Source organism: Panthera onca, chromosome C2 (genome assembly GCF_046562875.1).
Source record: "Panthera onca isolate mPanOnc1 chromosome C2, mPanOnc1 haplotype 2, whole genome shotgun sequence".
Taxonomy (NCBI): domain Eukaryota; kingdom Metazoa; phylum Chordata; class Mammalia; order Carnivora; family Felidae; genus Panthera; species Panthera onca.
The window spans coordinates 124,970,318-124,993,859 of NC_138347.1; the positions used below are offsets into that span (position 1 = coordinate 124,970,318).

General features: G+C 46.2%; 1 protein-coding gene and 1 long non-coding RNA gene across 4 annotated transcripts in view; one reads left to right on the plus strand and one right to left on the minus strand.

Annotated features, from left to right (window-relative positions):
* Positions 1-8,352, minus strand: part of MRAS (muscle RAS oncogene homolog) — a 55,453-nt gene extending 47,101 nt beyond the window's left edge. Inside the window, exon 1 of one of the 3 annotated variants that reach the window (XM_060638761.3) lies at positions 8,012-8,352. The gene's annotated coding sequence lies outside the window, so the exon portion shown is untranslated. Of the gene's footprint in view, positions 1-5,556; positions 5,680-7,572; positions 7,955-8,011 lie in introns of those variants that run through there. The other 2 variants (XM_060638758.2, XM_060638759.2) reach the window with 2 other exon arrangements.
* Positions 8,353-8,780: 428 nt separating this feature from the next.
* LOC132683141 (uncharacterized) lies at positions 8,781-9,952 on the plus strand. The gene is made up of 3 exons (XR_009612067.1): positions 8,781-8,861; positions 9,218-9,343; positions 9,585-9,952. It is a non-coding gene; the product is annotated as an uncharacterized LOC132683141 (long non-coding RNA).
* The last annotated feature ends 13,590 nt before the right edge of the window (positions 9,953-23,542 follow it).

Below are 23,542 nucleotides of genomic sequence, written 5' to 3' on the forward strand. Positions count from 1 at the left end.
TATATATAGCAGATACTTAAGAAACCAGAACTTTTCTTTTGAAAGTGGGTTGCATTTCAAATAAAAAGGTGTTTTTTTTTTTTCAGGAGTGGGGGGGTTGGGGGAGAGGTGATAGGACTTCAGGGAAGGCACTCTATTCTGTTTCATTGACCTATCTACTCCTGTTCCAGGGCCATACCACTTTACCCTAGTTTTGTAGTATTTTAGTATCTGGTAGACCAGCCCTTTCTCCTTTCTCATTAAGGGTCTGTGAGCAAGGGAGTAAAATGCTCAGATTTGATTTTGATATTTCGTTCTGCATTTTAAGATGGATTTATAGGAGGGGCGCCTGGGTGGCTCAGTCGGTTGAGCGTCCGACTTCGGCTCAGGTCATGATCTCACAGCTCGTGAGTTCGAGCCCCGTGTCAGACTCTGTGCTGACAGCTCAGAGCCTGAAGCCTGCTTTGGATTCTGTCTCCCTCTCTCTCTGCCCCTAACCCACTCGTATTCTGTCTCTGTCTCTCTCAAAGATAAATAAACATTAAAAAAAATTTAAGATGGATTTACAGGGGGCAAAATTAGAACAGAGAAACAGAATGATATTGCAGTAATTAAAGTGAGCGATGTGAAGGCCAGAGCCAGAGTAGAGATGTTCAGAAATAAGGGAAAGAATTAATTAGACATAATCCAAGTCATCAGATTAAAAAAAAAAAGAGAGAGGCAGGGGCTTATGAACATAACATGTATGTGTACTTCTGTATAACCAAATAGGAACTGGTTTTAGACCATGTTTAACTGCCTTCACTGGTGCAGTCCCCGGCTGCTTTCATCAGAAGACAAACCCCAAGGAGCAGGTCCCTCTGAGGTCCTGGAGCTCCCGGCTGGCTCCTGTGGCATCTCCCTCAAAGTGAGGGAAAGCAATGCAGGCAGTGTTGTTCTTTATTGGCCACTCAGGGACAGAGAACATTTCAATCCATTCTTACCACTTAATAAAGAGGATTTGGGGGCCACCTCAGGTCCCCATGTTCTCTCATGAAACTAGTTCAAATCTTCATCTCCCATCATGACTCCCTGCAAATGGGATCCGCCTGGGTGTGGAAGGTTTTTCTGGAAGTTTTTGAATCTCTTCTGCAAAGCTTTCCAAAGTGTGACTCTGCTAACTGTTGTCACCCAAAGCTCAAGCTTCGAAGGGTGACGCAGGTTCAGGATCCAGCATGCGAGTCACGCAGGGGTGGATGGCAGAAACAGCTTGGTGAGGGGCTGTCTGGTCATCATCACATCAGGGAGAGCCACCCTTCCCTATTCACTCAGCCAGCAGAGCAGGGCCCAGGCCCGGGCACTGGCGCCCTCCTTCTGTGGCAGCTGCAGGGGTGAAGCCAGGGATTGGAAAGGTACCACGCTGCACTTTAAAGTAATTCTACACTTGAGAATAGAAAATGAATTTTGCTAGGGTTTGTGTAAGAAGAGCTGCTTAGCAAATCACTGCCATCTAATTATAAAAAGAAAATTATGTTTCTTCTCTCTCTATTCCAAATATATATGTCTACCATTTAAATGGCATTTGCTTTGGGCAGGCGGGACCAAACTGTGCTCTGCAGCCTGGCCTGAACCCACAGTGGTCAAGGTAAGTGCTTCTGAGAGGTCAACTTTTTTGCAAGGGATAAATCCAGGAGCACCCATTCGCCCTGCTCCCTGGTGGTTTCTCCCCAGCTATCAGCCACCTGGATGGAGGCCCAGGGGGCACCTGCTGAATTAGACGGGTACAGGAAGCTGAAAAAGCCAGTATGCAGAAACTCAGGAGCCAGGCTCCAAAGTCTGCTTCAGGCTGAGGACAGGCCCAAACCAGCCAGGCCTAGTGACCAGGGAAACAGCTGCAGTCCTGCCTTCCCATGCAAAGGATGGAGTCAGTGCACAGTAGATGGTTGCATGTCTTCATGTTGGGTACCGGCACGTGGTGTCTGTCGTGTGATCCTTTACATTTTAATTTTTTTATTTTTCAAAATTAAAAAATGAACCAAGTGCACAGATGACTTAGGGGTTCGCAGCTGACAATAAGACTAATGGGAGTCAGGGAAAACCACGGCCGCCCAGGCTCTCTCTGCCTCCCTTCACCAACCAGCTGCTTCTGTGCCTCTATGGCTCCAGCTGCCTCATAACATCCTCATGCATAGGCTGCTCTGCCCCCTCTCCTCACGCATGGGACCTTTGCTCTACCGCAGCACTGACCATGTATGGTCAGACCCCCGAGGGACATGCCCCATGAGCACCAGGAAACAAAAGACATGTCATTTTTGGTCTATCTAGTTCTGGGAGCAGCACAGGGTAATTAACAGAAGGACCATATGCTTGGGGACCAGATGGACCTTGGTTAGATCCCTGGACTCTGCTTTCCTCAGGCCTTGACTGGAGGTGGCCTATTCAACCACCCTGAGTCTCAGTTTCCACATATGTAAAAAGCCAACAGCAATTGCTGTGAAGCGTAGACGTGGCTAGTATAAGAGTGTCTAGGTGCCTGGGTGGCTCAGTTGGTTAGGCGGCCGACTTCGGCTCAGGTCATGATCTCGCGGTCTGTGAGTTCGAGCCCCGTGTCGGTCTCTATGCGGACAGCTCAGAGCCTGGAGCCTGTTTCGGATTCTGTGTCTCCCTCTCTCTGACCCTCCCCTGTTCATGCTCTGTCTCTCCCTGTCTCAAAAATAAATAAAAAAAAAACGTTAAAAAAAAAAATTTAAAAAGAGTGTCTAGCCCAGGGCCAGCCCACAAGTCTTTGCTGAAGGGAGGGAAGGAGGAAGGAGGAAAGGAAGGGGGAGGGGAGGGAATGGAGAGAGACTGATGGTCTTTAAACCATGCCAGTCAAGGAGCAGTTGAAGAAAGTGGAGCTGGTGCTGGAAAAAAGGCAGGATTGTCAGAGATTCATGTGGTACAGAGCCAGTGGGGGCAGGTTAAGGGGAGAAAGGAGAGAACTTTGCAAGGACAAGAGATTCCCAAGTGGAAAAGTGGATGGATTTGGGGGCAGCAAGCTCCCTATCTCTGGAGGGGTCCAGCTGAAGCCAAAGACCCACCTCACCCTTCACAGGCTGTAAGAAGGGACTTCCCTGTTGAACATTTCCCAGCCTTTATTCAAGGGGACACTTTCCCATTTGGGCCACATTTATTTACTAGTGAATTATTACTGGCTTAATCTTTACCTTAAAATCACCATACTTCTTTTTTTTTTTTAAGGTTTTTTTTGTTTTGTTTTGTTTTGGTTTTTTTTTTTGTAATCTCTACACCCATCATGGGGCTTGAACTCAAGACCCTGAGATCAAGAGTCGCACACTCTTCTGACTGAGCCAGCCAGGCACCCCCCCTCCCCATACTTTTTAACTTAAAATCTCTCTCTAGCTTTAATTTGAACAAAATATCCATTTAAAAAATGGGTATGATGTGATGTTTGGGTTTTTTTTAAGTTTTTATTTATTTATTTTGAAACAGAGAGCAAGTGAGCCGGAGAGGGGCAGAGAGAGGGAGAGACAGAATCCCAAGCAGGCTCTGCACTATCAGTCCAGAGCCCGATGCAGGGCTCGATCTCACAAACTGACACAGGGCTTGATCTCACAAACTGTGACATTGTGACCAAAATCAAGAGTCAGATGCTTAATCCACTGAGCCACCCATGCACCACATGCCTGGGTTTTATAATACATATAAACATGTGTATTAAAATGAAATGATGCTGTATGTGTCCCACCTAAAGTTCTCTCCCTGACCACTCTGAGAAATGTGCTGTATGGGATCTGAATCTAGACTAACCATGCTCCGGGGGCCCCTGCTGTGTCTATGATTCTGTTATCTGCGGTTACAACCCTGAGGGCAGGCAGCAAAGTCACAGATGGGGCCTGGGTCCTTGCAGCACAGGATGCTCTTAATCCTTATGGGCCTTTCTGGTCTCCCAAGGATGTTCTCATGCGTGTATTTCATCTAATCCCATGACAACCCTGAGGGCAGGCAGCAAAGTCACAGATGGGGCCTGGGTCCTTGTAGCATGGGATGTGCCCAAGGCCCTCTAGACAGAGAGGACAAGAGCCAGGGCACAGAGTCCCCAACTCTCCATCATCCCCTCCTCATTCTACCAGCACATTAGGGCACAGCCAGATCCATCCCTGGTGCTCTCCCAAATCTCGCCCGTTAGCTTCACAGCCCAGATGTCAATCATCTGTGATGTGTTTTATCCATCTAGGTGGCCAGATGCCAAGCTCTGGAGATGAAAATAGGCCCCTCTGAGACAGAGAACGTCACTTCAGCAACCAGCAATGACCCACACTGTCATTTGGCCACGTGGCCCTCAGTAGTCCCCACCTAATAAAGCTACCAAAAACACCTAAAGGTCAATGAGTGGGACATTAAAGAGTTAAACACACATTGCTACTTCATGAACCCTGCAAGAGGGATGGCTGCATGGAGCTGTCTTGGATCATGCCAACCTGCTAAAAGGCCCTAGGGGCACAGTGGTGGGGGCAGGGGGTGCAGTCTCTGGGAGCAGGCAAGACCAACCTCATCATATGCAGCAGGAACACCACCTAGAAGACTGGAGATGAGCACCAAGGAATGCATGTCAGGCGCGAAGGGGTGCAACACACTGTCACCTCAACCTCAACATCAGCTCTGTTGTCTGAAGCATGCGGTAAAAACTTGCCTGCTCATTTTCACTCTTGACCCCGGACTCTACTGTCACAGCCGGATAGCCTGGCTGGGAGGGCAGAGCCGCAGTGTAGATCCTCAGTAAACAACAGTGAGACAATGTGGCTTAGACCAGGGGATCTAACCTGGAATCCAGGGCTTGTTGGAGATCCATGAATCCCCTGAATTGTATGCCCAACTCTGTACACCCAAGCAACTTTTCTCTGGGTTTCTCACTGGCATATTAAAGAGGCTGTGACCCAAAAAGGCAAAAACCATTGCTCTGGACACCAGACCCTCAGCCTTCTTGGCTGCCTTTCCCATTCAAAAGTTTGCTGAAAGTGGCACTAATAGTCCATCTCTGTGTATAGTGACTTCACAAGAATCTGTGGAAGATCTAAGCTCTGCCTATTACTTTCCTTGGGTTTTGTTATTTGCAGCCGAAAGCAGCCCCACCGACCCAGTACCATAAGGCCAGTGGCAACACCCAAGATTGGGAGGGTTGGCAAGGACAAAATTCCTCTCAGAACTTGAATTCTCTGCTCAGCCCCTAGACAATGGATACTTGCCAGATGCCCCAGGGCACAGGGAGCTCACCCAGCTACTCCCTTTTTCCCCATCCCAGACAAAGGTAGCTGTCCATCTTAGATGGCTGGATGCCTGCCCCAAGCCTGGCAGGGACAGAGCCTCTGGGACTCAGCGCACACTGTTGATGCTTGAGAATATTCCAGCTTTGCACATGCACGTGTTCCCATTCAGCTCACATACGTATGATTTGTACAAACTATACAACGCTCACGAACAGGTATATTTTCAATCACTTGCAGGAGGAACACTCCATCGGGGCACACGTTTCATGGGCAGAACTGATTACAGGCAGCGTAAAATATAAAACGAAGGTCACACTTCCTGAGAACTCACTTGATCCAGCAGGCTGGTCAACATGCAAATCTGACTGACATGAGGACCAGTCACCCCAGGAGCTAGTGTGGTTCATCACAGTCTGGTAGTCCTCCCTGGTTCCAGGTGATCATCAAACTCGGGCACCAGCCCCAGAGATTTGTCACTTTGTGAGCAGCTCAGATCAACTGAAAGTGTGAAATACCTATGGTTAGAGCTAATAATAGACTAAAAGTTATACCTGCCACAAAAATGTCTTCTGTAGGCGAAAGTATGAGTTGTGGAAAATGCAAAGTGCCTTTTCCCAAAGCAAAGCAGGCAAGCCTGGAAGCCTCACCAGGGTTCAGCAAGGAGCTCTGACCCTCCTCTCCAGAAAGAAATGTTGAGGCCAGGGGTGGGGGTGGGGGCAGTTTCTGCTCCAGCACCCGGCATACCCAACACCACTGGCCTTCAAAGAGGCTGGGAGACCTGGCATCCTTGAAAACCCCAGAACATCAAAGCCTAATACCTCCTGACCTGGCAGAGAAAGTACAAAACTACACCATAAACCGCAGACAGAGAAACTCACTGGCTGCTGGGAGCGAGAACAGATTCAAGGTTGAAAAACATGGCCCCAAACATTTTCAGCCCCAGTCAGCAGGGACACGCAATTTACAGGAAATTAGGAGATTTATAAAATGTTAGCCAGCTGGAGTTTCTTCCCTGGGAAGAGAAGCAGGAGAAACTCTTAAGAACTGTCTCGGTGAAGTACTGTGCTCACTGCAAAGCCCCTGACACGTGTCAGTTATTAATACCAACAACTCACCACCCCACACTTCAACCTGTACTTGGCAACAGGCTGTACCTGGAGCCCTAAAGCCGGGGACAGCCAGACCCTCAGAAGAGGGGCCTGAACAGCCACATGGTCTCTAGATAGGATCCTGGGCAAGTTACTGATAACTTTCTAGCCACAGCTCCTCATGAGCATATGGGGATTACAATAAAACCTCAGGCAGAGTCTTGTCAAACGATGAGAAAACACACCCTGGTCAAGTGGCTGGTCTGTGTGAGCCCTGCTGGCTGCTACTATTGCAATGGGGCTTCAGGGTTTTAAGTCAGATTTCCTTATTACTCTTTTGAGGCTAGAATCCTGAGCCTTGTCACTCATTCTCTCTGGTCAGGTCCAGGACAGAGTGTGCGTCTTGGAGAGGCAAGAACCATTTAACCCACGAGGTTAGGTACCAGCAGGGGCCCATGGGGGGAGGAAGGGGAATCCCAGAGCTCTGCCAACCTAAGAGGCGGCCCTTGTCTCTCTCTCTCCAGACTCGGCTTTCTCCACGGCCAGCATAGACCTCAGTTCCAGCCACAGAGTTGAACTGGATGTCCAGTGCCCGTGCTCCTACCAGGCATCACCTCTTCTAGGAGGCCTTCCCTGCCTTCCACACTGTCTGATTCCACAACCCCTGCGCCTCCCTAATCCCGTTATTGAGCACACTGCGCTGTCGCTCATGTTTTACCCTTACCTTCCCCGCAGAGCAGGAACAGGCGCTATGCCCCACACAGTGGGCACCCCAGCCAGGTCCGGTCAATGAATGAGCCGGGCCTCAGTTGTGACTACAGTCCCAAGCCCCGCGGCGCAGGGAAGGGTTGTTTGTGCAGCAGGCTGCTTTTTATTATCGAGATAAATTTGACAACACCCCTGGCGGATCCCTGCTTAACGCCATTTTAAAGGGGGAGAAAGAGTACCCCCCCCCACCCCCGCCGCCCACCTCCCCGCGGGTCCTCACCCAGGCAGACCAGAAATCCTAGGGCGGTTCCGTGAAAGGGGCTCCCTGGGCGGCGGACAGGCCCTCCCCACTGGGGTCTCTATTGTGGCGGATTTCTCGCTCGCACAGCGTTATTCCGGAGCCTGCGGTGGGAGCAAAAGGCCACTCCCCGCCAGTACCAGGGCTCACGCCGCGCGTGGGGAGCGCCGCAGGGCCCGGGGGGGCAGCCACACCTCCCGCCCGGAACAAAGCGCCGGGCCCCCTCCACGCCCCGGCGGCTGCGACCACTCACCGCGCGCTCCAGCCCAGGCTCGGCTCCGGCCCTCAGGCCGCCGCCTCCATGCTCGCGCGGCGGAGGAGGCAGCGCCGCGCCCGCCCGGCCCCACTGCCGCCGGACTGGCGGCTCCCGGCCCGCCGGCCCTCCGGCCGCTCCGGCCCGTCCCCGCCCCGGCGCCTCCTTAAAGCGACCGCGCAGCCCGCGCGCGCCCCGAGCGCCTGGCGCGCCGCGCATTCCTTATATTGCAACAGCGCCTGCTAAAAATAGAGCGCCGCTGCGGGCGGGGTGGGGGGGGGCCGCGCCGCGACCCCGCCGCCCCCGCGCGCACCCGGGCCCCCGGGACGCGCGGCTAGCGCAGTCCGGGCCACTAGCGCCGACTCCCGCGGCAGGCTCGGCGGGGGGCAGGGGGGCGCGCCGCCGCCTTCCCCGCACCCCCGCGCCCCCGCGCCCTTACCCGGTCAGACCCGCGGCGCCGCGGGGCTGGCGTTAAGGTGGACGCGGAATGGGAATTCGCCCGGGCCTCTTTAAGAGCCTCTGCGCCCCAACCTCTAAGTCTCCGCTCCGGCCGGGCCAACTTCTGAGCCTCCGGACGCCTCCCCAGTCCTTAGCGATACCGGCCGCCACCTCCACAGCCTTCGCTTCGAATCCCCGGACGTGTCTCTTCCTAGATCCTCACCCGTCGCCTCTTCCCGCAGGCCCTCATGGTGCACCATTCCTGGGCCCAAAGTTCGTTGGGATGGATGCGACGGGCTCAGGACTCGCGCTCCATTTTATTGTTTCAGTTCGGCTAAGTCCTCGCCATCAACGACATTTTTTCCTTATTTTAAAAAATGGAATATAATTTAAAAGTGTACAATGACGTGGTTTTTAGTAGATTCGCAAAGTTGTGAAACCGTCACCATTATTTAATTCCAGAACATTTTCATCCTTCCCCCCCCCCCCAAAAAAAAACCCCTCACCCATTGGCAGACACTCCCCATTCCCCATCCCCCCCAGTCTCTAGAAACCACTAATCTACTTTCTGTCCCTATGGATTTGCCTATTCAGGACATTTCATAGAAATGGAATCATACCACATGTGGTCTTTTGTGACGGCTGCTTTCACTCAGCGCTATGTTGTCAAGGTTCATCCATGACGCGGCACGCAGCAGCTCATTCTTCTTCTGGACAGAAAATATTCCATTGTACGTAGACACCGCGTTTTGTTTATCCATTTCCGGTGACGGACAGTAAGGTTGGTTGTTCTTTTTGGCTATTGTGAATGAAGCTCCTGTGAGCGTTCGTGTACAAGTCTTTGTATGAACGTATGTTGTCCATTCTCTTGGGGGATAAACCTGGGGGTAGAACTGAGTAGAACTGAAGTAGGGGTAGAATTGTGGGTCATATGCTTAGCTATGTCGAACTTTGTGAGGGGCCCTCAAACTGTTCTCCAGAGCAGCTACACCACATTCCGACTCCGACCAAGGATGACGAGAGGACCGATGTCCCTACATCCTCACCAACACTTATTATTGTCTTTTTGATTATAGCCATCCTAGGGGGAGTGAGGTGGTACCTCAATGTCATTTTGATGATTGGTATCAATTTTGAAGACCTTTTTTTTTTTTTTTTTTTTGTGGGTGGACCTTGATGATGACCTGGAACCACTTGACACAACCAGGGAACCCATCTGCTTGTCATTTTGAGAGCTTCACTGTCTACCCCAAGCGTAAGAGGAGCTTCCTGCAGAGTCCTTCATGCCATACTGGGGCTTCCAATCCGATGCGGGTTTTGACTGGCACCCCAGGTACCGTGCCGCCATTTGGTGAGAGCTGTTGTGTCCCCTGCTTCCACCTGTTGCTCTGAATGAAGTCCCTGTGGCCCCCAGGAGTCCCCATGGGGGCATGTGGATTATGAGCCGTCATGTATCTCACCTTGGTAGGGAGTAAAAGAACTGGCTGAGGAGGGGGTTGAGGGAGAGATGCTCATCTTGACTGGCTGGGTTTTACCCTGAACCTGCTTCTTCCTCTCCCTTCCATTTACCACAGGCCTTAGGGGCGACTGGCTGAGGCCTGTGTATCCTGGTTGTCTGCCAGCCCCTCCTGTCCCCACTCTGTCAAGAGATGTCCTCTCCTGGGCCCTGATTGGCACAGCACTCTGGCAGAAATGCCCTCAGCGTGAGCTGAGACAACACCTGCATAAGACCAAAGATTTGTCTTTATACCACTTTCACATACAAATCTTTAAAAATCTGCCTTCTCAGAAATGGAACCTAAACAGCTAGCAATCACACACAGGTACCTGGAATTCTCTAATGCAGGTTGTGACTGGGGGCTCACAACAGGGCACTTGTCCCATTTGGGCCGTCTCCTCTGTTCTTTGAACCCTAAAATAAAGTATGGTTCAGTCAATGGGAAACGGGCTTTGGAGAACAGGGTCGCTGAGGCCCGAGTGTGATAGTCGATTCATTCAGTAAATGCCGCCAGAGGACCTACTGTGCCAAGTGCTGTGGCAGAGACCCACCTCCGGGCAAACTCAGAGTGCCATCCAAGGGTAAGTGGTGTGGAAGAGAGAGGTACCAGTGCCTGTGGGAGCCCAGAGGAAGGACACCTAACCCAATGGGGGGAAAGCATGGGTGCCCAGAGAAGGCTTTCTATGAGAGGTGATGACTGAGCCAGGGCTCAAGGGACAAATAACACTCAGCTAGGCTGAAAAGGGAGAGAGAAACCTTTATATGCTGAGATATCACTGAGATGAACTCTCCAAAACCTCCAGCAGATCTGCGTGGCTGACCAGGTATGTTTGCAGCATGGTAGAAGGCCAGACTTCTGGCCAAAAACCCAGGCTGGACTCAGGCCCAAATTTCAGGCCCTGATGTCCAAGGCCAGCCACAGGGCCAGAAGCCAGCTCCTGCAATAGGGTGAAGACGAGAACCACTGGGCTGACCCAGAGCAGAACTTTCCTGCTCAGAGACACAAGCAAATGTACCACATCCTCTGCGGTGTCCTGTGCTGTCCTCTCTGCCCCAAGGCTTGCTGCATGCCATGCCTCAGAGCAGACCCAGGCTGGTGCCTGGAGGTTCAGTGGGCAAACCTAGGAGGCCTGGGGACTTTGAGGGCCAGGAGCCAGCGACTTCATTGTGGTGCAACCTTCCTCCAGAACCGCCTGCCCCAGTGTGGCCCCTGGGGATAAAAGCAGCTCTGGGCCCCCGAGCACTTTGGGCCCCAGACATGGGCACAATGATGAGTCTGTACACCTCCCAACAACCTGTGCGGAAGGTCTTACCTGCCCTGTTTGGGACATAAGGAGGCACAAACCCAATCCCATCCAGCCAGTAGACTGAGAGTCAAGGTCTTCTGACCACAGAGCCTGTACTCTTGCCCTTATCTCTAGTGGCCTCAACAGGCAGTCCACTGTGTGTGTGTCTGGTGTTGGGAAAGCAGGGAAAAGGTGGAGAAGATACTAGTCTCCTCAGGCCTGTGGCTACAGTTAGATCTTTTGTTGACCCTGAAGCACCAACCATGGGTTAGGAGAAGAGCCTCACGCCACCCCCACCCCACCCCCACCCATTCATCCCCTCAGCTGACCTTTCCTCTGGGCCAAGTACAGGCTTGTATTCACTGGGCCACCCATGATATGGCACCAAGAACTACATGCTCCTCTCTCAGGGTTTTCATGGCTTGTACCAATCCAAATTCGGTTGTGTCTCATCTTCAGCTTTCCCTGCTGCCCCCTTGGTACACCCCCTCCTGCCCCAGTCCCATTAGAAGCTAGGCCTCAATCCTAGAAGGTAGGATTTTCTTCTCTGATGCTTATGGTTCCTGATGCTTGTGCTTTATCCCTCACATGGACTCCCGGCTCCCTGGGGCCAGAGGAGCAGCTTTCAGTCAATCCATGACCGAGTCATGGCCAAACTTCTCCAAAAACTTGTCCATACTCAATTCATATGTTTGTTTCTGATCATTTGTTTTTCTCTCCGTTGGCCCTTCCTCTGTTTAAACTAACGTCCAGTGGCTTTTAAATATTTTTGGCCACAACCCATAGAAACATATAGGTTTTACATGGAAAACCAAACATGTACACATACAAGTGAAACAAAAATTTAAGGAAACAATACTGATCTTTACTATATGCGACACACTCCAATCTATTCTATTCCATTCTAAACTGTTTCATTAAAAAATGCTATCAGGGTCTATTAAACTGATTTCATGCCCCATTAATGGGTTGTGACCTACAGTTTGAGAAGCATTGAACCCAGATATATTGACACTCCAAGCCTCAAGTAGTGACATTACAGCAGATATTTGGCAAGAAAGAAAAGTCAACTCTAAGATTTTAAAGCAGGTAAAAATTTGAAAATAAAAGAGTTTTGAGACTCAAAAGCCTAGGAGATTTCCTCTTCTGGGCAGGATGTAGTAGGTTGTGGGAGCCAGTGCTCCTACTGTAACAAGATGAGATGGGGCTCTCCAGCTGTCCCCTCACTCCTCTCCCTGGACATTTGCCAGTTTGGGGCACTGCCTAATGATCAAGATTTGCCTAAAAGAAAGACCTATAATGGAGGAAAGAGAAACCTGTAAAGCTGTAGTGGCTACATGGGACTAGAAGGAAAAAGGGACATGGAGGCCTTAGAAACACAACCAATTTTCTCCACAGAGCATTTGCCGAGTTCTGGGTCTGAATGTGCATCTAAAAAGCAGAGTGAAATCTTCCACAGTCTCACAGCACTTAGAAGACAAGGCTTCCCAAGAAGAAAGGGCCTGCCTCAAACACAAGGCCAGCTCCTATCTCATGACGTTTGCCAGATTTTGAATCTGCAGGGGGATGGAGTCTGGATGGTCAGTTTGAGAACTTCTGAAGGGCAGAACTGAATCTCCACAGTCCTTCATGCCTGAGGGTACAGGGGACCTGCAAGGCTCTCAGTCAAAATCCACATGGGAGGAATGCGAGTAAACAGAGAGAGACTGTTTTGCAAAAGTTAAAATCCAGCCTCAACTTAGCTTAATCCTTCACTGGACTGAGACAATCATCCCTCACGGCCACCTGCTTAATGGAGGAAAGAAGGAACATTCTGTGGCAAGTTATATCATCTGGAGTCTCTATGCCTCTTACACACGATGTCTGCATATAGTAAAAAATAACGAATCAAGTGAAGAGGCAGGAGACTAGAATCAATAAGCAAGAGAAAAAACAGACACTAGAAACAGACACATAGATGATTCAGATGGCAATTAATAGACAGACTTTAAAATAACTGTAGAAGCACTGGAACTCTCATACATTGGAGATGGAAGTGTCAAATGGAATATCCATGTATCAGCCAGAGTTCACTCAGAAACCACACAGTAATTTGGACAAGGAAATTTTGATGTAAAGAATTATTAAGTACAAAAATGGGCTACATACTAAGAGGAAAAGAGATTCTAAGGAATATAGTTACAGCAGGTATAGGGAATAGCCTCTAGTGCTGATGCAACACACCAAAGGAAAGACAAACCTGTATGAGGTCCCTCCTTACCTTCTACTGACAGGCTGAGGTCCACACCTTATTGGAGACAGTGTAGCCATGACTCACAGGATGACAAAGAAGTTTGCTGCGGTTCCGTGCAGATGGAATGCACTGGAAAGCATTGCTCTTGGGTACTGAGGGAAGCCATCCATGGAAAGGTGCTGCACTGTGGAATCTGCTAGAAAATTTCCCACAGGAATGATGCATTCGAAAGCTAACCTCTGTGGTAGTGGGAGAAGCTGCCAGTGGAGATGTGCTGTGTGTTTCTGGCTGCCATGTGTGCAGGAACCATGTGCTTCAGGGACTTGCCAAGAGAACACATCGGAACCTGGAAGAAAAGCACTTTCTCCTGCAGTGGCCTCCAGTACCGTCTCCTGACAAAGCTGAACATTGTGCCAGATGGCAGAAGAGAAAGGTTTCAGAGTCCAGCTTCATTATCACAGAGCAGGTAATAAGGATGGAAATCAGCTTTGAAAAGATATTTAATAGACTCTACTAAAGCTAAACATACACCTACCATCTTTTTTTCTTTTTCTTTTTTAGAAAGAGAGCGAGCATGCAAGCAGGGGAGAGGGGCAGAGGGAGAGAGAGAGAGAATCTCAAGCAGGCCCCATGCTCATTGTGGAGTCTGATGTCCTTCCACCCTTGGATCATGACCTGAGCCGAAATCAAGAGTTGGACCCTCGACTGAATGAGCCACCCAGGCGCCCCAAACATACATCCACCTCCTGATGCAACATTTCTACTTGTAAGAATAGACTTAAGAGAAATTAGCAAATATGTTCACCAAAGAACGTATGTTAGAATATTTATAGCAGCTTTAGTCATAATAGCCTACAGCTGGAGACAACCCAAATGTTTACTAGCTGGAGAATGAATAAGTAAATAAATCACAGTCCATTCATACAATGGAATACTATACTGCAGTAAATAAGAACAAAGTACTGATATAGAAACAACACGAATGAATCTCACAGACATTATATTAAGTGAAAGGAGCCAGATGGAAAAGACAACATACATGAAGTCCAGTACTAATAAAACTATGATGGTGATAGAAGTCAGAATAGTGGTTATCTCTTGGGGAAGGGGAGTAATACCTCAAATACAAAGAAGTTCCAGAAATATTGTGTATCTTGATGTGGGTGATGGTCACATGGATATATACAAATGTAAAAGTTCATCAAATTATGCATTCGTGATTAGAACACTTTATGCATTTCACTGCGTATGTGTTATACTTGGAAAATTCAAAATATCCTCACTTAGATTACTATGTTGAATAAAATAGAAGAAGAGGTATGTAAACTAGATAAAAGGAAAGAAAATGTCACCAGACGAGTGGACTCTACAAAAAATAAAAATGGAAATAAAATGCACACTCTAGAACTTATAAAGTATACTAACTGAAGTCAAGAACTCATCGGATCAGTTTAATAGCAGATTGAACACAGCTGAGCACAGGATTGCTGAACTTGAAGACAAATTTAAAACTACACTGAAACAAAAGTTGAGGAAAAAAGACCCAGAGAAAAAGAGATATTAGCATAAAAGATAAGCAGGACACAGTCAGATGTCTAACATTCATATCACTGGAGTCCCGGAAGGAGAGGAGAGAGAGAATGAGACAGATGCAACAGTCAGAGAGATAATGGCAAAAAGTTTCCAGCCAGTGAAAGACATTAAATTCATAGATTCAGGGGGATTGGTGAATCCCAAAAGGGCAAGCACAAAGAAAAGTACATGTAGACACATCAGAGTTAAACTGCTGAAAACCAGGTAAAAAATAATTTTTTTAAGCATCAGATACCTTTCTTCAGAGAGAAAAATCCTTTATGAACATGTCCTGGAGCTGAGAAGAAGCTGAACTTGAGCTTGGGTGAGAGCCATGCCCCACTACACCAATGCTATGGCCTCGCCTCTCAACAGGAGACATTCTGCACCTAGGAGCCTGAGACCAGCATCCTGAGCATCTTGCCTCATGAATCACTCAACCCCAGCTTGCCAAACAGTGGAAAAATGATCATCCTTTGTAGCCACACGTTTTCATGTGTCTTCGTGTTTGAAACATTGTGACACCAAGTCAGAGAAACACAAATTGCCTGGATTTTGAACCTGGAAGGCAGGATTTGCTCATTTCCATTTAGCCCCATTTTCTGAAGTCCAATTACCATTACCCTTGCTGACAAACAAATTCAAAAACATTTGAATCCTTGATGGTTAGAATTTTATTTTACTTTATTTTTTTAATGTTTATTTATTTTTTGAGAGAGTGATAGACAGAGTGCAAGGGAGACCCAGAATCCGAAGCAGGCTCCAGGCTCTGAGCTGTCAGCACAGAGCCCAACGCGGGGTTCGAACTCATGAACTGGGAGATCATGCCCTGTGCCAAGGTTGGATGCTTAACTGACTGTACCACCCAGGGGCCCTGATGGTGAGAATTTTAAAACACTGTTTTTTTTTTTAACGTTTTGTTTGTTTTTGAGAGAGAGACAGAGAAAGAGAGAGAGAGAGAGAGAGAGAGAGAGAGAGAATGTAAGTGGGGGAGGGGCAGAGAGAGAGAGGGGACAGAGGAGCCAAAGCAGGCTCTGTGCTGATGGTAGACATTCCAGTGTGGGGCTCAAACTCAGGAACTGTGAGATCACAGCCTTAAGCCAAAGTCAGACGCTTAACCAACTGAGCCACCCAGGAACCCAAAAACATTATTTGCATATTAAAACAAATATGGATATTGTATGTAGTCTTTGAAAATATGCACACATCTTTAAGATAAATCTTAGCAAAGTTTAGAGAACCCAGAAGGGCATTGAGCAGTATGCCCTCACTGGGACAGTCATTTACGAAGCTTCAGGGGACACACTGAAGGAGCAGAGTCTTTAGTATTGAGATCTGTGTGGCTGACTGAGATCCAGATCTGCCTCACAAGCTTCTTTTGTCTGCACAAAAAGATGGGCAAGGAGTTCTGTTCTAATGAGAAGTTAGACAGGAAATAGGTCCTGCTCTCTAGTCTCCCAGGACAGTCTAAACAATCAAGGGGCAAAACTCATTACCTCTTTGGAGGTGTCAGGAAGTATGAAGGTCTGAGATTTTAACCTACTTGGAAGATAACAAGTTATCTTTCCATTGCCATATGGATATTGACAGAAAACATGAAACTCCTGGGTCAGAGGTAAAGGCTAGGTTACTCCTCGCAGTTATAGTAGTCATCAGGATATTAGCATTTTTGCACAGGATTCCGGAACCTCTATTCTCAGAGGACAATACAAAGAGGGCCAGGTACACCTGCATGTGAAGTGGGTTGTGTTATAGAAGAACCCTGAGCTTCTATAAACAAGTTGAAACAAGCTTTTAACTGGAGAGTAAATATGCTTGCTATAGATGGAGACGTGACCTCTACCTTCCAAGGCTATAAGCAAACCTGCCCTTTGTTTTAGAAGGAGATGTTCTCTCTATCTTTCAAGGCTGTTCACTGTGTAAATGTTCCTGAAAAGAAAGCTGAGAATAAGGGCAGTGAGTGCCTCTGCTTGCAAAGTGTGCAGCAACATGAAAGACAGTTGGAGGAACGCCACTGACAGGAACCTGGGATCAGATGGCTGTTCGTGGTGCAGATGTCTCCTTGCTGTCTCCTCTAACCTCTGGATAAGCCTGAGCGGTAGGTAGCACAGGGCTCATTAGTCCTGCTCATGAGCAAAACCTGAGGGTCTATGGTAAGAGTCACTAGGAAGTAGCTGGGACAGCCTGCCCTACGGGGACTCACAATATAGATAGCAGTTGGATGGGACTCCCCAGTGACTGCTACAACATGAAAAATTGTAAGAGTCTGATGCAGGTTGGTGGCTCAGAGACGGGTTGTTTCCATTTTGTGGCTCAAAGGCTTGTTTTCAAAGTCAGTCTCACAATCCACAAAAAATAATTGAATAGGTGAGTTTATCAAGGTCTCAGAATACAAGGTCGACATACAAAACCCAGGGGCACCTGGGTGGCTCAGTTGGTTAAGCATCTGACTTTTAGTTCAGGTCATGATCTCCTGGTTGGTGAGTTCGAGCCCCACACTGGACTCCACACTGACAGGGTGGAAGCCTGCTTGGGATTCTGTCTCTTTCCCTCTCTCTCTGCCTTTCCCCTACTTGTGCCTTTTCTCTGTCAAAAATAAATAAGTAGGGGTGCCTGAGTGGCTCAGTTGGTTAAGCCTCTAACTTCGGCTCAGGTCATGATCTCACAGCTTGTGAGTTCAAGCCCCACACTGGGCTCCATGCTGACAGTTGAGAGCCTGGAGTCTGCTCCAGATTCTGTGACTCCCTCTCTCTCTGCCCTTCCCCAGCTTGTGCTCTCTCTCTCTCTCTCTCTCTCTCTGTGTGTGTCTCTCTCTCAAAAATAAATAAAAACATTAAAATAAATAAATAAATTTAAAAGTATATAGATAGATAGAAAAGCCAGTGTATTTCTATGAACTGTCAACACATAATTGGAAATGAAGTAAAAACATAAAAACAATTTTGCAATAGCATTTACAAACATGAAATACAGGGGTATCTAGGTGTCTTAGTTGGTCAAGTGTCTGACTCTTGGTTTCAGCTCAGGTCATGATCATGAGGCAGGTGAGTCTGAGCCCCGTGTCGGGCTCTGGGCTGGCAATGCAGAACCTGGTTGGGATTCTGTCTTTCCCTCTCTCTCTGCTCCTCCCTCATTCGCTCTCTCTGTCTCTCTCTCAAAAATAAATAAATAAACTTTAAAAAAACACATGAAATACAAATGACTTCCAACAACTATAAACATTGCTGAAATGAAAAAGTAAATAAATGGAAAGATGCCATATTCACAATTGGAAGAGTCAATATTATTAAGATGTCTATTCTCCTCCAGTTAATCTTAAGATTTAATGCAATCCTAATCAAATTTCCCACAGGATTGTTTAAAAAATACTAAGTGACATTCTAAGATTTACATGAAAATAGCCAAAGCAATTTTCTTTAAAAATTTTTTTTAAAAAACATTTATTTATTATTGAGAGACAGAGAGCATGAGCAGGGGAGGGGCAGAGAGAGGAGGAGACACAGAATGCGAAGCAGGCTCCAGGGCTTTGAGCTGTCAGCACAGAGCCCGACGCGGGGCTCGAACTCACAAACCGTGAGATCATGACCTGAGCCGAAGTCGGACACTTAACCGACTGAGCCACCCAGGAACCCAAGCCAAAGCACTTTGCAAACAAAAAAACAAAGTTAGAGGAAGACTCAGTAGACCTGATGTTAAGACTTACTATGTAAGCAGCTCAGGATGCTATAGTAAAACACTATAAACTGGGAGGCTTATCAACAACAGAAATTTCTTTTCTCAGAGTTCTGGAAGCTGGAAGTCAGAGATCACGATGCCAGCATGGACAGGCTCAGGTGAAGGCTCTCTTCCTAGTGGTAGACTGCTGACTTTTCTTTGTGTCCTCACATGGCTACCTCTCTGGCCTCTTTTTATTTTTTTTCTTTTTACCCTTTGACCCTCTTCAACTTTTTCTCCAATCCCTCATTCCTGGTCTCTGCAACCACCAGTCTGTTCTTTATATCTATGAGCTTGTTTTTTTGTTTGTTTGGTTGTTTTTTTTCAATTCCACATATAAGAGGGGTCACACAGTATTTGTCTTCGTCTGACTTGTTTCATTTAGCAAAATGCCCTTGAGGTCCATCAGTGTTGTCACAAATGGAAACACTTCATCCCATTCTTTTTTATAGTTGAATAATATCCCATTATATGTATACTACATCTTCTTTATCCATTCATCCATCAGTGGACACTTAGCTTGGTCTCCATATCTTGGCTACTGTAAATAATGCTGCAATGAACATGGGGGTGCAGATATTTTTTCCAAGGTAGTGGTTTTGTTTTCTTTAGATAAATACCCAGAAATGGAATTGCTGGTTCATATGGTAATTCTATTTTTAATTTTTTTAAGGAAAACCCCATAATATCTTCATGGTGGCTGTACCAATTTCATTCCCATCAACAATGCACAAGGATCCCCTTTTGTCCACCTCATCACCAGCACTTGTTATTTCTTGTCTTTTTCATAGTAGCCATTCTAACAGGTATGAGGTAATATCTCATTGTGATTTTATGTATGTATGTATTTATTTATTTATTTACTTATTGAGGAAGAAAGAGAAAGCATGAGCAGGGGAGGGGTAGAAGGAGAAGGAGAGAGAGAATCTTGAGCAGCCTTCATGCCCGATTCAGGGCTCGATCTCACAATCATGAGATCATTACCTGAACTGAAATCAAGAATTGGATGCTTAACTGACTGAGCCACCCAGGCACCCCTTCATTGTGATTTTGATTTGCATTTTCCTGATGATTAATGATGTTGAGCATCTTTTAATGTACATATTGACTATCTGTATATCTTCTTCGGAAAATACCAATTAAACTTTTTAAATTAATATTTATTTATTTTTGAGATACAGACACAGAGACAAACAGGGGAAGGGAAGACAGAGAGAGAGAGACACACACAAAATCTGAAGCACGCTCCAGGCTCCGAGCTGTCAGTGGAAAATATCAATTTAGATCCTCTGCCCATTTTTTAAAATCAGATTGTTTTTGCTGTTGAGTTGTATGAGTTCTTTATATATTTTGGGTTTTAGCCCCTTATCAGATCCATGATTTACAAATATTTTCTCCCATTCAGTAGGTTGCTTTTTCATTTCTCTCCTTCAGATGGTTTCCTTTGCTGTACAGAACCATTTTATTATGTCATTCCACTTATTTATTTTTGCTTTTGTTGTTTTTGCTTTGGTGTCAAATTAAAAAAAATAATTCCAAAACCTATGTCAAGTTGCTTACTGTCTATGTTTTTTCTCAGGTTTATTCATTTATTTTAGAGAGAAAGAGAGAGTGAGCAGGGGAGGGACAGAGTGAGAGGGAGAGAAGGAGAATACCAAGCAGGCTCCACACTGCCAGCATGGAGCCTGATGCAGGGCTCAAACTCACGAACCTTGAGATCATGACCTAAGCTGAAACGAAGAGTCAGATGCTCAACCGACTGAGCCACCCAGATGCCCTTGTCTATGTGTTTTGTTTTGTTTTGTTTTGTTTTGTTTTGTTTTGTTTTGTAGGGGTTTTATGGTTTCGGGTCTTACATTCATGTCTTTAATCCATTTTGAGCTAATTTTGTGTATGATGTAAGATAGTGGTCAAGTTTCATCCTTTCACGTGTGACTGTCCAGTTTTCCCAGTACCATTTATTGAAGAGACTATCCTTTCCCCATTGTATATTCCTAGGTCTTTTGTCATGAATGATTTGACCATATATACATGAGTTTATTTCTGGGCTCTCTATTTTGTTCTATTGATCTGTGTCTGTGTTTATGCCAGGACCATACTGTTTTCATTACTGTAGCTTTGTAATATAATATGAAATCAGGAAGCATGATGCCTTCAGCTTTGTTCTTTTTCAAGATTATTTTGGCTATTCTGGTTTTTTGTGGTTCCAGACAAATTTTAGGAAGACACATGGCAGAAAGAGAGGTAGCTAGCTCTCTGTCCTGTTCTTAGGACAGCGCTAATTCCATTCATGAGGGCTTTGCCCTCATGACCTAATTACCTCCCAAAGGTCTCACCTCCAGACACCGTCCCATTAGGATTAGGGTTACAACATATGAATTTTTAGGGGACACAAACGTTCAGTCCATAACACTATACAACAGTAATCAAGACAGTGAAGTACCAGCATAAGGACAGATAAATAAATCAGTGGGATCAACTGGAGAGTCCAAAAGGAAACTCACACTTACAACCAACTGATATTTGACAAACATGCAAAACAACCCAATGGAGTAAAGCAAAGTCTTTTCACTAAATGGTACTTGCATCCGTATGGGAGGAAAGGAAACAAACTTGACCCTTACTTCACATCCCACCCAAAAAGTAACTTGAAGCAAACCCATTCATGGGCACACCCATTCATGAGGCATGTAGCAACAACAAGAGAACAAAGTATTGATACATGCAATAGATTCTCCAGGGGATTATGCTGAGTGGAGAAAAGCCAATCCCAAAAGGCTGCATGCTATGTGGTATGATCTATACATCATTTTCTAGCATGTGGCAAAATTTTAGAAATGAAGGACAGAACAGCGGTTGCCAGAAGTTAGGGACTGGGGGGAGAGAGATGGAGGAGGGAGATGGGTGTGGCTATAAAGGGCAACACAAAGCATCCTTGTGTTCAGGATCCTGACTGTGGTGGTGGATACATGATCCTACACAGGTGATAAAATTTTATAGACACACACACACGCACACACACACACACACACACAGACACACACACACACACACACACACACACACACACACAGGAGTGGAACCAAAACTAGGGAAATCTGACTAAGAGGGGTGGATTGTAACAATGTCGATATCCTGGTTGTGATATTATACTACAGGTTTGCAAAATGTTACCATTGGGGAAACTGGGCAACATGTACAAAGGATTTCATACTATTTTTGCAAGTGCATGAATCTACAGTTATCTCAATAAAAGCTCCAGTTAAAAATAAATTTGAGATGGATCATAAGCCTACATGTAAAATTTTAATAATTCCTTTCATTAGAACTTTTTTATAATTCCCAGGAGAAAATAAGGGACTGTCTTCATGACCTGGGAGTGGGCAGATTCCTTAGGAAAAGATTTTTTAAACAAGGCAAAGAAAACAATAAATATAGAATTAAAACTGATAAGTTAAATTTCACCAAATTAAAAACATGTCTGGTCATTAAAGTCATCACGGTAACTTCAAGCTGGCAGGTGGGGGACGGAGTGTGGGGGAGTCCACATCTGATACTTCACCATTTGGGCTCAGAAGTAGCGCTCATCACCTCCACCCTGGCTGAGAAAAACTAATCAAATGGCTCCATCTGGCTGCCAGGAATGGCGGTGGCCACTGTGATCCTTGGCTGGGAAGCCACCTCCCAGCGATGGCCCCACACTGAGGAGAGAGGATGGCAGCTCAACAGCAACAGTAATGGCTTTATACTATCAAGAAAACTTAGGAGGCATTGTCTCTCTCCACAACATCCCTGAAAGTTGAGTACTCTACTTCCCATCTTAAAGTCTAGGAAACTGAACCTAAGGAAGTTGAAATAACTTCCCCACACTCACACAGCTAGCAGCTGGTAGGTCCAAGGACCCAACCTAAGTCTGTTAGACTTTTTTTAAAGTAGGCTTCACTCCCAGCATGTAGCCCAACCCAGGGCTTGAACTCACAACACTGAGATCTAGAGTCAGATGCTTAAGCAACTGAGCCACTTAGGCATCCCACAAGTCTATTAGATTTTAATGCTCCTAGCTGCTTTCCTCAGAGCCAGTCACACTAGAGACATGCTATCATTTATGGCAAAAGAAACCATAATATCTGGAAGCAGAGAGGTGTGAGTATGTATACGCTTTTATCATCTAACGTGAAAAACCGGAAGCTACCTGGGGAAATACATGCATTGGTTTGTGATTTTGCTCTTAAAGTAAGTTCATTCGTGTTTTACACAGTCACAATACAATCCTCAGTGTTTTAATAAAGAAAATGCTCCTGGTATCCAAATTGGATCACAGAAGGGTTTCCCTTGAGCAAACCATCATCTTGTGGCAATGAACATAACCGGTAGGAGTAAGAATAATTTTTGTTTGTTTTTTTCTTTCTTTCAGATGCCAAAACACAGCAGTAACCTTTAAGGTTAGAAGCTTTTGCATTAAACAGAGCAACACAAACAAAGTGCCTTCCTTAGGGCAGGACTTTTGGGCAAAGCAATCAAATCTTTGATGGATATCATAAAATACGTAAAAGATGGAAATTTAATTAAATCAAGATGTAAAAAGCTGGGGTGATCCATTTGGGGAAAAACTGAGGTGGCCATTATTGTCCAAACTGTACACTTTATTTTGAAAGTAAAAAGGGTTGATATTAATAATTGCACAGGACAGCAGGCATAACGTCGGGGTATAAAGACATGTTGCCCTAAATTTGTCCTGCGGTTTAACTTGGCAAAGATGTGACTACATTTTATAATAGAGACCAACCAGTAGTGAGACATCTAACCCTTTCAAAAAGAACAAAAAGTATCTTTCAGTGTGCTGGCAGGAATTTGGCATCTGATTTGAATTTTATTTTGGAAATGAAGTTCTAAGGGAGATTTCAAACCATTCAAGAGCTTCAATAACCACCACTCTGTGGCAACACACATTACTTGCATTTAGTAGACCCAATTTGTAATGCTGTGTCTTACAGACACCCCTGTATAGATGTACCATAGTCTGTTTATCCATTCACCTATTGAAGGACATCTTGGTTGTTTCCAACTTGAGGTGGTTGTGAATAAAGCTGCTATGAACATTACGTGCAGGCTTTTGTGCACACCTAAGTTTTCCAATCAATTGGATAAACATGTAGGAGCATTATTGCTAGATCATATAGTAAGACTATATTTAGCTTTGTAAAAAAACCGCCAAACTGTCTTCCAAAG